This window comes from Panthera onca, chromosome B1, assembly GCF_046562875.1.
Source record: "Panthera onca isolate mPanOnc1 chromosome B1, mPanOnc1 haplotype 2, whole genome shotgun sequence".
Lineage (NCBI taxonomy): Eukaryota > Metazoa > Chordata > Mammalia > Carnivora > Felidae > Panthera > Panthera onca.
Window position 1 is genome coordinate 161,097,378 of NC_138342.1, and position 13,377 is coordinate 161,110,754.

At 39.2% G+C, this 13,377-nt stretch overlaps 1 protein-coding gene across 1 annotated transcript in view; it reads left to right on the plus strand.

Annotated features, from left to right (window-relative positions):
• Positions 1–499: 499 nt before the first annotated feature.
• The window catches only part of PLEKHA2 (pleckstrin homology domain containing A2), a 72,267-nt gene continuing 59,389 nt past the window's right edge, over positions 500–13,377 (plus strand). Inside the window, exon 1 of the mRNA XM_060653520.3 lies at positions 500–702. The gene's annotated coding sequence lies outside the window, so the exon portion shown is untranslated. The remainder of the gene's footprint in view (positions 703–13,377) is intronic.

The following is a 13,377-nucleotide window of genomic DNA, read 5'->3' on the forward strand; positions in this document are numbered from 1 at the left end:
CTTCATCTCCTCCCTTCCCACTCCAGATCCAAGGAGAATGTCTTCTCCAAGACCTGAGGAAGAAAACAAGGTCCATGGGTTGGCAGCAGTGTTTCTGAGCACTGTCTTCAGCGTGGAAAAAATGAGAGAAAATAAGTTATGAAAAGCTTGAACTAAACCTGTCCCAAACCACAGGAAATTCTTAGATGTGCAGTCCTTTTCTCATTTTTTTTTCCCTTTTCTTTTTTTGTCAATAACAAAAATGTACCAGAGTATTGAGACACTAGCTAAGGAATGGCCATGATGACAGCCGGTGGGGAAGGGGGAGGAGGAGGGGAGGTTAGGTCTAGAGAGATTTTTTAGAAAGGCAGATCAGCTGTTCCCCAGAGGAAAAGCAAGGGGATCACGTGGGTAAATTGGGGAGAGGGACACGCGAGCGTGTGCGCGCATGTGTGTGCGCGCGCGCATACACACACACGCGCACACACACACATACACACACACACACACACAAACTCTCTGAACTTAATCAGTTTTTAAAACTCTGTCTTTGAAACGGGAACTTGCCTTGGGTCTCCTGAAACCGAAAAACACAGCTCTTGCCTTCCTCCTGGAAGTCACCTTGTCCTTTGGAGCCTTCGCCTGCAGGAGGTGGCTTCCTGTGGCTGGTGAGAAGCTGGCTCCTTTTTGCAGAGTTCTTGTTCTTCCAAAACCAAGGGCGGGGTAAGTGGAGGCTGCAGACCCCTAGGGCCCCCTGAGGGGGGGGGGGGGTCCTCTCAGTTTGGTTACCTAAGGATTAGATAAAGGAGGTTCTTTGTCGGGTGGGGGACACTCGGACTCTTATGTATGAAGAAAAGGAAGTGGGGGCGGGGTGCAGACAGATTTTGCCAAAATACAGATGGAGCCGACTAGATCCAGAACAATTCCCAAAGGAGGTCCTCCCACACCCACAGGAAGCCCCCCCCCCACCAAAAAAAAAAAAAAAAAGCTTGAAATTCAAATTATTTTAGTGCTTGGGAGATGAGAGGGGGGTGAGAGAAAGCAATGGTAGTAAATAGGAACAGAAGGGGGCAGAAAAAACAGGAAGGCTTGTCAGTATCTTTCCTAAGAAACAGCTCAGGAGAGCACCAAATATTAAAATAAATGTAGCTGGGCTTGAGTAATACTTTTTATTATTTTTTTAAAAATTATTTTTAGACCGTAAAGGAGCATAGGCACAAATTTGATACATGTGGTTTCTGCCCCCAAAGAAACGGCTGCTCCCGCCTCTCCTTTTTTTAGCCTCTGTTTTTGAGACGACAGGACAGAGATGTTTTGCCCACACTGTACCCACACTCGTTCTGTTCCTCTCAAATGCGTTTCACTGCCCTGGTTTCCTCCAAAAGCTGTCCTTCTCTCATGAATGTTGTCCTGCTCTTGTTTCTGCCTCCCTTCTTGCTTTGGGTTAGAAGAGTGGAAACAATGTTGGGAGAGAAAGATGGACACCATGATGAGAAAGTGAGAGAACAGTAATTACATTTGAGAATTAGGTAGAGGGAGAAATAAAAGACCCTACTCCCTGGTGGAGGACTTGAGTCTTGCCTGGTCCTGGTTTTTGCCATTTCTTAAAGAGAATGGTTTGGATGAGACAGGGTTGCCAGAGAGATAGATACAGGATACCCAGTTAAATTTGAATTTCAGATAACCAGCAGATAAGTACCCCCAAAAGCTGACTTTACAGTTCGATGTATTTGAAGAAGTTCTTAAACCACCTTACTCCAGTGGTGTTTAAATGGTGGGTGCCTCTGGGGTAGATGGTTTTAGGGAATCCGTTTCGGAATCCGCCTGAGGTGAAGTGAGAGCCAGGTGTCACACTGGGTCTTTTCTGCTCCCACTCCCCTGGCACACTAGCCCTTCACTTCTAAAAAAGGAAAGAAAGGCATTTGTCCTAGATTGTAAAAGCCTCCAGGGGCCAGACAAGGAACACTTAGAAATATTTGTGTTTGTGTGGAGAAAGCAAAAGCCTTTTTGACTGAGATACCAATCATTTCACAAATTAGGTGGTTTCCAAGTTATCGTTTTCCGTAAAACTTGGAGAAAAACCTAATTGAGTTGACCGCTGATAGATCATCAGAATAATTTTTTTAAAACTGTCTTTATTTTTCAGAGCGGGTTTTGGGTTCACAGCAAAATTAAGCAGAAAGTACAGAGAGTTCCCACATACCCCTTGCCCTTATACAGGCACAACCTCCCCCCATAGAATAATTATTGAAGGAAAGTTTCTAAGTGATATCTGACCTATAAGGTGAAGGAATCCAAAGAATTGAGTGACACTGCCAGATTTGGCCCTGCTGAAAAACAAATCTCAAGTTCCCTGGCAAAGGTGGACTGGCCACGGATCTTCATATAGGGTCTGTATTCATGAGCAAGCCAGTCATTCCAGGTGTGCCTCTGAAGCCATAAGCCTAGAAATATGTCCCTATTTTCCTTTCTTCTTGTCAGCCCTGGACATTGTCATGACAAAGCTCCTTGTGGCCCCATCTACTTATTCAAGTGAACAAGGTTTCTCAATGTTTACATTCATAAAAATGAGATGGGGGAAAATATTGGTTCTAGGCCTGCTCATTCTTGCAATAAGTAATATTAATTGATGGATATTTGAATTAATTACATATGTATGTAAATATATTCAAATCCATATAGGTAAAAATCCATCCTCATCCATTAGGAGAGATAATTCTTACGAGGAGAATAATTTTCAATATTTTACTGTTTTATGTTTAATGATCAATAAAATACATATTTATCATGTTACTGATGATGGTAACAATGGCTTCGTCTCAGGAAATGTTTTAATACCTTATGGTCACAGGATATTTTTTGAAATTGTAAAATTAATTTACACATGCATATTTGTTTCAAAAAAGATGATAGGGTAATCAGTAAAAGATGTCCAAAGGATAGATGTTCAAATAATAAAAGATGTCATAAAAATATTTGGATGCAAATCTTTAACGGAAGTGGAATGAAGATACAGTTCGTGGAGGAAAGGGAATGACTTAACATTTCTGTTAAGGAACTTCGTGTTCATTTTGAAAAAAGAGTGATGGTGTCAAATTACTATGGTGCTTAGATTCTATTGGGTGCATTGAAAAGAGTGATATAACAGTTTTATTTTAAAACATTCGATGAAAACAATCTACAGACTACATCCCCTGCCAGTACTCAAACCACGAAAAGCTATAGATACCAACTTAAAATGTGTGAAGGGATATGTAGTTTTCAGCATTTTTAGGGGGTGTAAGGGAAGAAAAGTTTGAAGACGTCTGCTTTATATCATTTTCTTACTAACACTTCCGCTCAAAATATAGTAGTTACATTTCCAGATTCTTTACAACTTTGAACAACAAAAATCATAGGCACCATTCTACCTGCTGTTTCAGGGGTGCCGTTGTCCAAAGTTCTGTGTACCTCACCGTGCTGCTCATCTACTCTGAACTGAGTGGTAGTCATAGGGTCATGCACAAGGGCTTAAATTGGAGAAACCAGAAATAAACCACCCCCTCGACCTCACGGCTGAACTATTTCAAGAATACGCAGTTACGTTTCAGTGGCCATGATTTGACTCATGGCGCACTCAGTAACATATAATTACGAGCTGCCTTCAACAGACTTCTGCACTGCTTGCTTCTCACCTTCTGAATATAGAGGAACCACAGCAGCATTTTATGGTAACTGATTGAAATGATCTAACCAACCCTTCTGTGCGCCCTGTTATAGGAGAGTGACTTTCTCGAACACCAGCTGAGGTCCTGGAGTTTCTCCAAGTACCAAAACCTTGCTTTTTAAAAAGAAGACAGAAAAATGAATGGGAGCAGCCATGTGCCCTGATGACAGAGGAAACGCACATGTGGGAAACTATGGGATAGGAATGGTAGCAGTTGAGGTAGGAGGGCAATGGAGCACTGCTTTTCATATCAGAACTAAAAACTAAATGTTAGTTCACCACAAATGGAGTACTGCCAGCCACAATATGTGAAAGTGTGCTTAACCAGTGTGTGGGCTTCGTGAGTAGTGGTGCCTCTGTTAATCTAGGGTCAAGAAGGATATGTTGCATCACAAGTGATTTTTAAAAATAGCTAGTATCTATTTAAGCATAAAACTCTCATTTTTTAAGCTTATAATTTTTCTCTTTAATTAAACGTCTTATTTTGAGTTAACTGTAGATTCACATGCAGTTGTAAGAAATAGTTCAGAGAGATCCTATGCACCCTTCATCCAGTTTCCCCCAGTGGTGGCACCTTGTAAACCATGGTACAATACAACAAGAATACTGACACTGATACAGCCAAGAGAAAGAACATTTCTATCAGCACAAGCGGCCCCTTGTTGCCCTTTTATAGCCCCACCCACTTCCCTCCTACTCCACGCCTTTCTTGACCTCGCAATCACGTATTCGTTTCCCATTTCTATAATGTCATTTTAAAAATGTTATATAAACGGAATCAATATACAATATGTAGCCTTTGAGGGACTGGCTTTTCTTCACTCAGCATACTTTTCTGAGTATTCATCCTTTTTGTTGTGTATGTCAGTAGCTTGTTCCCTTTTATTGTTGAATAGTATTCCATCATATGGATCTAACACAGTTTAACTCTTCACCAGTTGAGGGACATTCAGGTTGTTTCCAGGTTTTGGCTATTATCAATAAAGTGGCTATAATCATTCATATACAGGTTTTTGTGTAAACATGTCTTCATTTCTCTAAGGCGAATGCCCAGCAGTACGATTATTGGATATATGATAGTTGCATGTTTACTGTTTTAAGAAACCGCCGAACTGTTTTCCAGAGGATCTATACCATTTTACTTTCCTACCAGCAATGTATCATGATCATTTCTCTTTGTCCTCACCAGCATATGACATTGCCACTGTTTTTTATTTTAGCCATTCTGGTAGGTGTGTAGTGTTATCTCATTGTGGTACTGTTTTTTGTTTTTGTATCTTTTGAAATTGTTTCCATTTTTATTGAGATATAATTGACATATAACATGGTATTAAAGTATACAATATAATATATATATATATATATATATATATATATATGTATATTATGGTAACCACAATAAATTTAGTCAACATCCATCACCTCATGCAGCTACAAATTTTTCTGTGATGAGAAATTTTAAGATCTACTCTTCTGGCAAGTTTCAAATATACAATACAGTGTTGTTAGTTTAGCTCTAGGCACCATGCTATATATTATATTCCCAGAACTTATTTATAACTGGAAGTTTGTACCTTTTGACCATCTTCACCTATTTCCTCCTACCCCAACTACTCTGTCTCTGGCAACCACCATATGCGTGTGTGTGTGTGTGTGTGTGTGTGTGTGTGTGTGTATGTATGTATTACAATATGTATGCGTATGTATATATATCACATTTTCTTCATCTATTTATCCATCATTGGACATTCAGGTTATTTCCATTTCTTGGCTATTGTGAACAATGTTACAATGAACATGGGCTAGCTCATGCAGATAATCCTCTGAGGTAGTGATTTTGCTTCCTTTGAATATATACTCAGAAATGGAATACTGGATCATATGGTATTTCTATTTTTAATTTTTTGAGGAACCTCCACACTGTTTTCCATAGTGGCTGCCCTAATTTACATTTCCACTAAGAGTGCACCAAGTTTCCCTTTTCTCCACATCCTTGCCAACAATTGTTATCTTTTGTCTTTTTGATAATAGCCATTCAGATAGATGTGAGGTGATATCTCATTGTGGTTTTGTTTTGCATTTCCCTGCTGATGAATGATGTTGAGCATCTTTTCATATACCTCTTGGTTATTTGTATGTTATTTTTATAAAAAAATTTAATTTTTAATCAGGCTTTTGGTTTTGCTATTGAGTTGTGTGAGTTCTTTTTATATTTTGGATATTAACTCCTTATCAAATACGTGATTAGTTGTGGCACCTGGTGGCTTAATTGGTTAAGAGTCCGACTCTTGATTTTGGGTCAGGTTCATGGTATTGAACCCTGACTGGGCTCTGCCCTGACAGTGTGGAGCCTGCTTGGGATTCTTACCCTCTCTCTCTCTGTCTCTGTCTCTCTCTCTGTCTCTCTGCCCCTCCCCTGCTCATGCTCATTCATGCCCACACACTCTCTCTCAAAATAAATAAACATTTAAAATATACATGATTAGCAAATATGTTCGCACATTCAGGAGGTTGCCTTTTCATTTTCTTGATTGTTTCTTTTGCTGTGAAGAAGCTTTTTAGTTTGATGTATTCCCACTTTGTTTGTTTGTTTGTTTGTTTGTTTTGTTTTGTTTGCTTTTGGTGTCAAATCTAAAAACATCATTGCCAAGAGTAGTGCCAAAGAGCTTACCTATTATGTTTTCTTCTAGGAGTTTTATGGTTTAAAGTGTTCAGTATTTTTAATTTTTGCAATTTTATTTTCACCAACTTTTTACTTGTAAAGTTTTTTATATGGGCATTAAATATTTTTAAAAAATTTGTATTATTAAACAAAAGGTACATAATACACATGATACAACATTTAAAAAAGTAAGAGGGTATGAGTGAATCCTGCCTGCTCTTAACCACCTCCCTCAGAGGTGGTCTGCTCCCCACAGGCCACCACTCCTACCAGCAAAACTACATGGAACTTTCCACCTAAAATAAAGGCGCTGATCACAGTTTAACTACCTTTTCCTACCCCAAGGTCATCACCAGGAATGACAAAGATTGTCTTGAGCACATATAACTTCTGGGAATTCTTTTTTTTTTTCTTTTTAATGTCTATTCATTTTTGAGAGAGACGGAGAGACAGAGCATGAGTGGGGAGGGGCAGAGAGAGACGGAGACACAGAATGGGCTCAAACCCATGAACTATGAGATCATGACCTGAGCTGAAGTCAGACACTTAACTTACTGAGCCACCCGGGCACCCCAAGTTCTGGGAATTCTTAACTTTTCTTTCCCCTCCTTTGTTGTCAGCTAATCCATTTACAGACATAGGAATGAACGGAATAAAATAATTTCCTTCTCCATCCTGCTCCTCCTCTGTCTCTAATATTGTCTCCTTTCTCCTGCTGTTTCTAATCTTCTGAGGACTAGAAAACCACATAACTGAACCTTTAGTAAGCAAGGCTAAGAAAGGCTCTCCTTAATACAGGGACTTTGGCTACAAAGAGGCCCCTTCCCTCTTGCTTTCTGTGTTTGGAATTCCACTCGGGAGACTCAAGTTGCCAGAAGGGTGACCTCCAGATCAGTGCCAAATCCCCTATATGTCTTTTCAGCAAGACTGTGACATCTTTTGTCATCAGATGCTGGAGGGTGCATTTGACTATATTTATCCAATTAGAACATTCACAGCATCATTAAGTATTAGGTGTAAGGATAAATTTGGCTTGTTATTATTTAATTACTAAATAATAGTAGGCTGGACCAGGCTTAATTCTCCAGCCTAGTGTTATACTTAGTTTTAATATAGTTTGATAGACATGTGAAGTCATCATAGATACTATGATGAAATTTGGAAGAAGACCCTTGAGCAAATTACCTGTTTCCAGTGAATCATAATGAGTTTCACTAGATCTCAGGGTTCAGGTTGGTAATCAGTTTCTGTATATCTTTTCCAGAGGCAGGAATTTTAATGTGAATGGAATAAAATTGGCTACAATGCTTTTGAAAAATGTATCCACAGACTGACAAGTATTTTTAATTTGAGGATAAAGTTCTATGGTTTTTTTCTTTTGATTTACTTTTTATTTTTTAAAAGCTTATTTATTTATTTTGAGAGAGAGAGAGAGAAAGAGAGAGTGTGAGCAAGGGAGATGCAGAGAGAGAGAGGGAGAGAGAGACTCCCAAGCAGGCTCTGTGCTATCAGTGTGGAGCCTAACTCAGGGCTCCATCTCACCAACAGTGAGATCATGATCTGAGCTGAAATCAAGAGTCAGATGCTTGACCAACAAAGCCACCCAGGCGTCTCAGTTATATGGTTTTTAAGTCACAAAGCAGCTATGAGATCTCTGAGGTAATTTTATTTATTTTAAAAAAATGTTTATGTATTTATTTTGAGAGAGAGAATGAGCAGGTAGATCTGTGCTGTCAGCGCAGATCCTGATGCGGGGCTTGAACTCACGAACCATGAGATCATGACCTGAGCCAAAATCAACCAATTGAGCCACCCAGGTGCCCCTCTAAGGTACTTTTAAATTAAAATATATTTATCTCCTTTTAAACCTAGTATTTTTTTTTCTAGTAACAAAATACTATGGGCTTATTAAAGAATACTTGGAAAATTCACCAATACAAAAATTTTTTAAAATCACCTGTAAACCTAACTCAGATAATTACTTTTAACACTTTTAGTATATCCCTGCAAAACTGAATTTTTTTTTTATTAAACACACACACACACTGGTTATCTCTGGAGAGGAGAGTAGTGTTTGGGGCACATGAGCAGAAGAAATATTTGTTCATACTTACTCTTTTGCACCTTCTGAACTTTGTACTGTGTGTATGTATTTCCTATTAACAAATAATGGAAGGACATAAATTCACGTTCAAATATCCTTTGTGCTTTCTTGTTGTTTTGTAATAACCAGCTTGTGTTAAGAACCACTGATATAAAAGTCCGCCCACTTCACTGACTACCATAGGCATCTCTTGGAATAAACTGGATAAAGTTTATTCCAGTTAATGACTTTGACTATATTCACCCATAAGTATTTGCTAATAGCAGCCCCCTCCGTAGGCTCATTGTCAAGGAAATGAATTATGTAACTGGTCTAAGCAAATATAAAGTTAACTGTAGTGTTAAAATATGGTCATGGATACAAAGCTAATGTATCTATTCATTCTCTCTTTCTGATTCTATGGGTCCAATTCCTCCCATATAATCACAGGGCATCTCTAGGGATGCAGGAATCCCAGCAGGGCACTGCACTTATTCAAACTGACAGAAAAACAATGCCATCAGCATGAATCAATAGGAATGGTGCATTTGGCCAGCAGACTGTTATTTCTGGGGAGAGGATGTGCAATCAGTTTTGAGATTTATTAGTGTCAGATTTAGCTGTATAGCAATATTTTCCCAACTTTGTTACTAGGAAATAGCCCTTTTGGCCTGTGTATGTATGCATTGCATGTATATATGTATGTATACATATGTGAAGCAAAAATACTACAGACTGGATGGCTTAAACAACAGAAATGTATTTTCTCCCAGTTCTGGAGGCTGAAGTCTGAGATCAGTTGGCCAGCATGTTTGTGTTCTGGAGAGAACTCTCCTCCTGGCTTGCAAGCAGTCGTTTCCATGCTGTGTGTTCTCATGGCCTTTCTTTGGTGCACACAGAGAGATCTCTTCTTCTTATAAGGTGACCAGTCTATAGGATTCAGGCCTCACCCTTATGACCTCATTTAGCCTTAATTACCTTCTAGAAGCACTGTCTCCAAACACAGTCACATTGTCAGGTCTTCAACATATGATTTTTTGGTGGTGGTGGAGGGGGGCACATAATTCAGTATTTATATATTTATATTTTACAAGTTTAATTTTATATACAAACTTTTAAGTGTTCCACCAAAGTTTTATCTTTTTTGAATTTACTTTATTACTGCCCTTTACTGTTGTTTCCCTTATCCTATAAACAGAAATTGCCAAAGCTTCTTCCATTGCCCATTTCTCCTATTCTCCAGGTTCTGAGAGTTTGAGCTAAGAGATAACCCTGGGTGCTGGGCAGGGTTCATCTTTCTCCTTAAAACCTAAATTCTTCCATCTGTAAAATGAGATTAATAATCACTAATCCTGTGAAAGGGAAAAGAAGGAATAGTTAATAATTTACCATATAATGTTAATTCTTTGCAATAAAAGTTTCAAAATGAAATGCAAAGATCTTAATCCAAAGATACCATACTGATTTTTTAAGTGTAACAGACAAGCTCAGCGCTTGCTATGTACCTTAGAAACATTAACTCACTCAATCTCAACAACAATGGTATGAGATAGGTTATCTATTATGACCACCTTCCCCATTTTATGGAAACACAGAGAAGTAAAATAACTGGTCATGCCTTTGCAGCTAATTAGTGACAGTCAGGAGGCAAATCCTGGCGCTAGAGTCCAGTGACTACCCAGTCACTATGAAATTGCTGCTTATTCACTGCTAATTGTGTCATTTCCTGGCTCAAAAACCTTCAGGGACTCTTGAAGCCTAAAATAATAAATACAACTCATTAGTTTAGCAATGAAGACCCTCCAGCTACTTTTCTTTCCCATTTTGTTTCCCATGAAAATGCTTCATCTCCCTACTGTGCTCCAGCTGAACTGGACTACCCATACTTCTCCAAATTGATGCCATGCATTCTTGCTTCTGTGCCTTGCCCTTGATGCAGTCTTTACCTGGGGCCCACCTGTTCTCAGCCCCTCTGCACCTTCTATGTCTTCCTTTCCCTTCAACATCCTTCCATACTGCCATCTCCTTTATGCATTTTCTCCCGCACCTCTCAACCCCAGCTGGTTGTGATTTTTCCCACAGAATTTTATCTCCCCTCGTCAATCTGTGTATACAAGTTTCTGGCTTTTATAATAGTTATTTCTGTATATGTTGTACTGTCTCCTTGTATATTCCCTCCTTATTTCTGTATATTTCTGTATATTTCCTCCCAACTTTTTTTTTTTTTAACATTTATTTATTATTGAGAGAGAGAGACAGACCGTGAGCAGGGGAGGGGCAGAGGGAGAGGGAGACACAGAATCCGAAGCAGGCTCCAGGCTCTGAGATGTCAGCACAGAGCCCAATGTGGGGCTCGAACTCATGAACTTCGAGATTATGACCTGAGCCACCCAAGCGCCCCTCCTCCCAACTTTAAGGATGGGTTCCTTGAGGGCTACAATATACTTTCTCATAGAGCTTTAAAAATTTTTTTTTTATTAAAGTCTTAAATCATTATTTGGTTGTTGTTTTTTTTTTTTTTGACAATCAAATGTATGCATGCTTATTGCAAAAAATTAAACATTATAGAACTACATCTCTTAGAAAGTGAGATACACTATTATAATTCCTCCTCCCCCACCCTAAGAGAACTGTGGTTAACAGTTTGGAATGTAGTCTTCTACACTTTCTTCATACAATAAACATGTGTAATTTTTATTTACAGAAATAGGACTATACCATACAGACAGCTCTGTACCTTTTTTCCACTTAAAATATTTAGCATTTTTCATATGTTTTATAAAGAGGTACATACCTCATTCTTTTTTAACAGCTGCATAGCATGGGATTGTATGGATGTACCAGTATTTACCTGTTCAATCTGTGTTGATGAGCATGAGGGTGATTTCCAATTATCAACATTATGAACAATACTGCAGTGAGTATGTATGTATATATTTCATATATATACATGGCATATGGACACATACACATATACTGCCTATATACTGTATATGTCTCCAGATGACTTTCAATAACACATACCTTTGGACATGAAATTGCTAGGTGAAATGGAATGGAGGTTCTAAATGTTGACAGTTATCAACAATGTGGTTGGGAAGAGTCTTGTGTTATGTCTTTCTGTACTCTTCACAAGCTCAGTGGTTAAGAGGGCAGGCTCTGGCTTCAGGCCGCACAGGTTTGTATCTAGGCTGGGTCTCTATGCCTTAGTCATCTTATCTCTGAGAACATAATAGGACCTTGCTCCCAGTTAAGACTTAAGTGAGATAATCCAGGTAAAACAATTAGCATTTAGCAAGTACCTGAATAATAAGAAAATGCAAGATACATGGTGGGAGGAAAAATGGTAATAGGTTCAGATAATTGTTTGTTGAATGAATAGGACTGAGGAGGACAACAGTTAGTTTGAATAATCTTTTTGGAAATGGATGGTACTTCGCTATGGAAACTAATAGTAACTATTTATGAAATGTCCAGCTAGCATTAGAGTTGTAATGGCCTTGGAGAAATTTATCTCTGTGCAAAATTAACTGGCCTGAACCAGGATCAACCAATGACCTTGGCTTTTTGAGTCTCACACTTTCCCCAATGGAACTAATGGGCCCTGGCTGCAGCCTGGTACCTTATGTAATGTGTATCTTTAAGGACAGAAAACAATGCATTTGCCCAGAGGGTGTGCTAGCTCACCACTGAAGGTTATTAGGCCATCTAGTTACCCAGTTATTAATATTGAAAAGAAATAGAAAATGCATAAATAAATGGCTAGAGTACAAGTGTACTGTTTATAGATTCTTGGGTTCTGGGACAGAAGTCTCCATCTTCATGGAAAGGTTCCTATACCAATAATAGAAGATTCTGGGGGTAGTCAACCCTGGGTTCTAGAACTAACTCTGCCTCTAATTAGCTGCAAAACCTTGAGCAAGTTGTTGAAACTCATCTTGCTGACACAATGAGGGGACTGAAATAGCTGATGCGAAAGGTCCTTTTTTGACATTCCTTTCCCCACAGGCGGTTACATTTTCAGACATCAGGACTATTTATTGCACTGAAAAAACACGAATAATCAGGTAATGGAAGTATTCTTTAAATGTCCAGGTCAAGAGATGGCAAAGGGGCCACAGCAGGGCACAGATTCAACTGACACCTGCTCTGTGGTGCCCACTACAGGAGGAGGTGGGGGGTGTCCATTGAGAAAGCACCCAGAAATCTAGGAATAAGGGAGTGGAATCGGGGCAGAAATTGTAGTCTAACTGGGGCCAGGTTTTGGCCAGGGGCAAATATGGTGGTAAGTGGGGCTGGCTCCCAGTGAAATACGAGCATCACCCAAAGTACATTGATGACCCTCGTTCTAGTCCAGTGTATTCTTGCTCCTGTCCAGTAAATTGTACCCGTCTTCTCAGGCTCATTTCAAAGTCCATCTCCTTTTTGATACAAGTCCCCTTTTTACCTCTCCCCCCAGATGTCTTGTTCCTTTAAAGACTGACTGTACTTATTCTCTGTGCCATTTTCATGGCACTTCCATGAGGGATACGAGGCTAACTCAGCCTTCAAGTGACACTTGTATCCTTCTAATGAGACCCGAGGCCTTTGGCTCCCTTTGCTTACCAGGCATCCAATACAGTAGTGCACAGAAAATATTTGCGGCTCTGTGATTGAGTGACTCAGGCAGGCCCCATGGGGAGTAGAGTTTTATGGGTTTTAATATGAACCATACCATGGAATCTGAGACTTTTACCTCATTGCTCATACTGGAAACCGTCAGTTCCAGTCAGATTTGCTTGGCGCTGGGTGGAATTTTGTTACTTTTCACAATGAAAACCATAATCTAATTTTTAAATAAAAAAACATTTACATAACACCTACTTCATGTACCACAGTAATCTAAACAGTACAAAAGTTAACTCAATTTACTTTTCATAACGACCCAGATAGGAACTGAGGCACAGA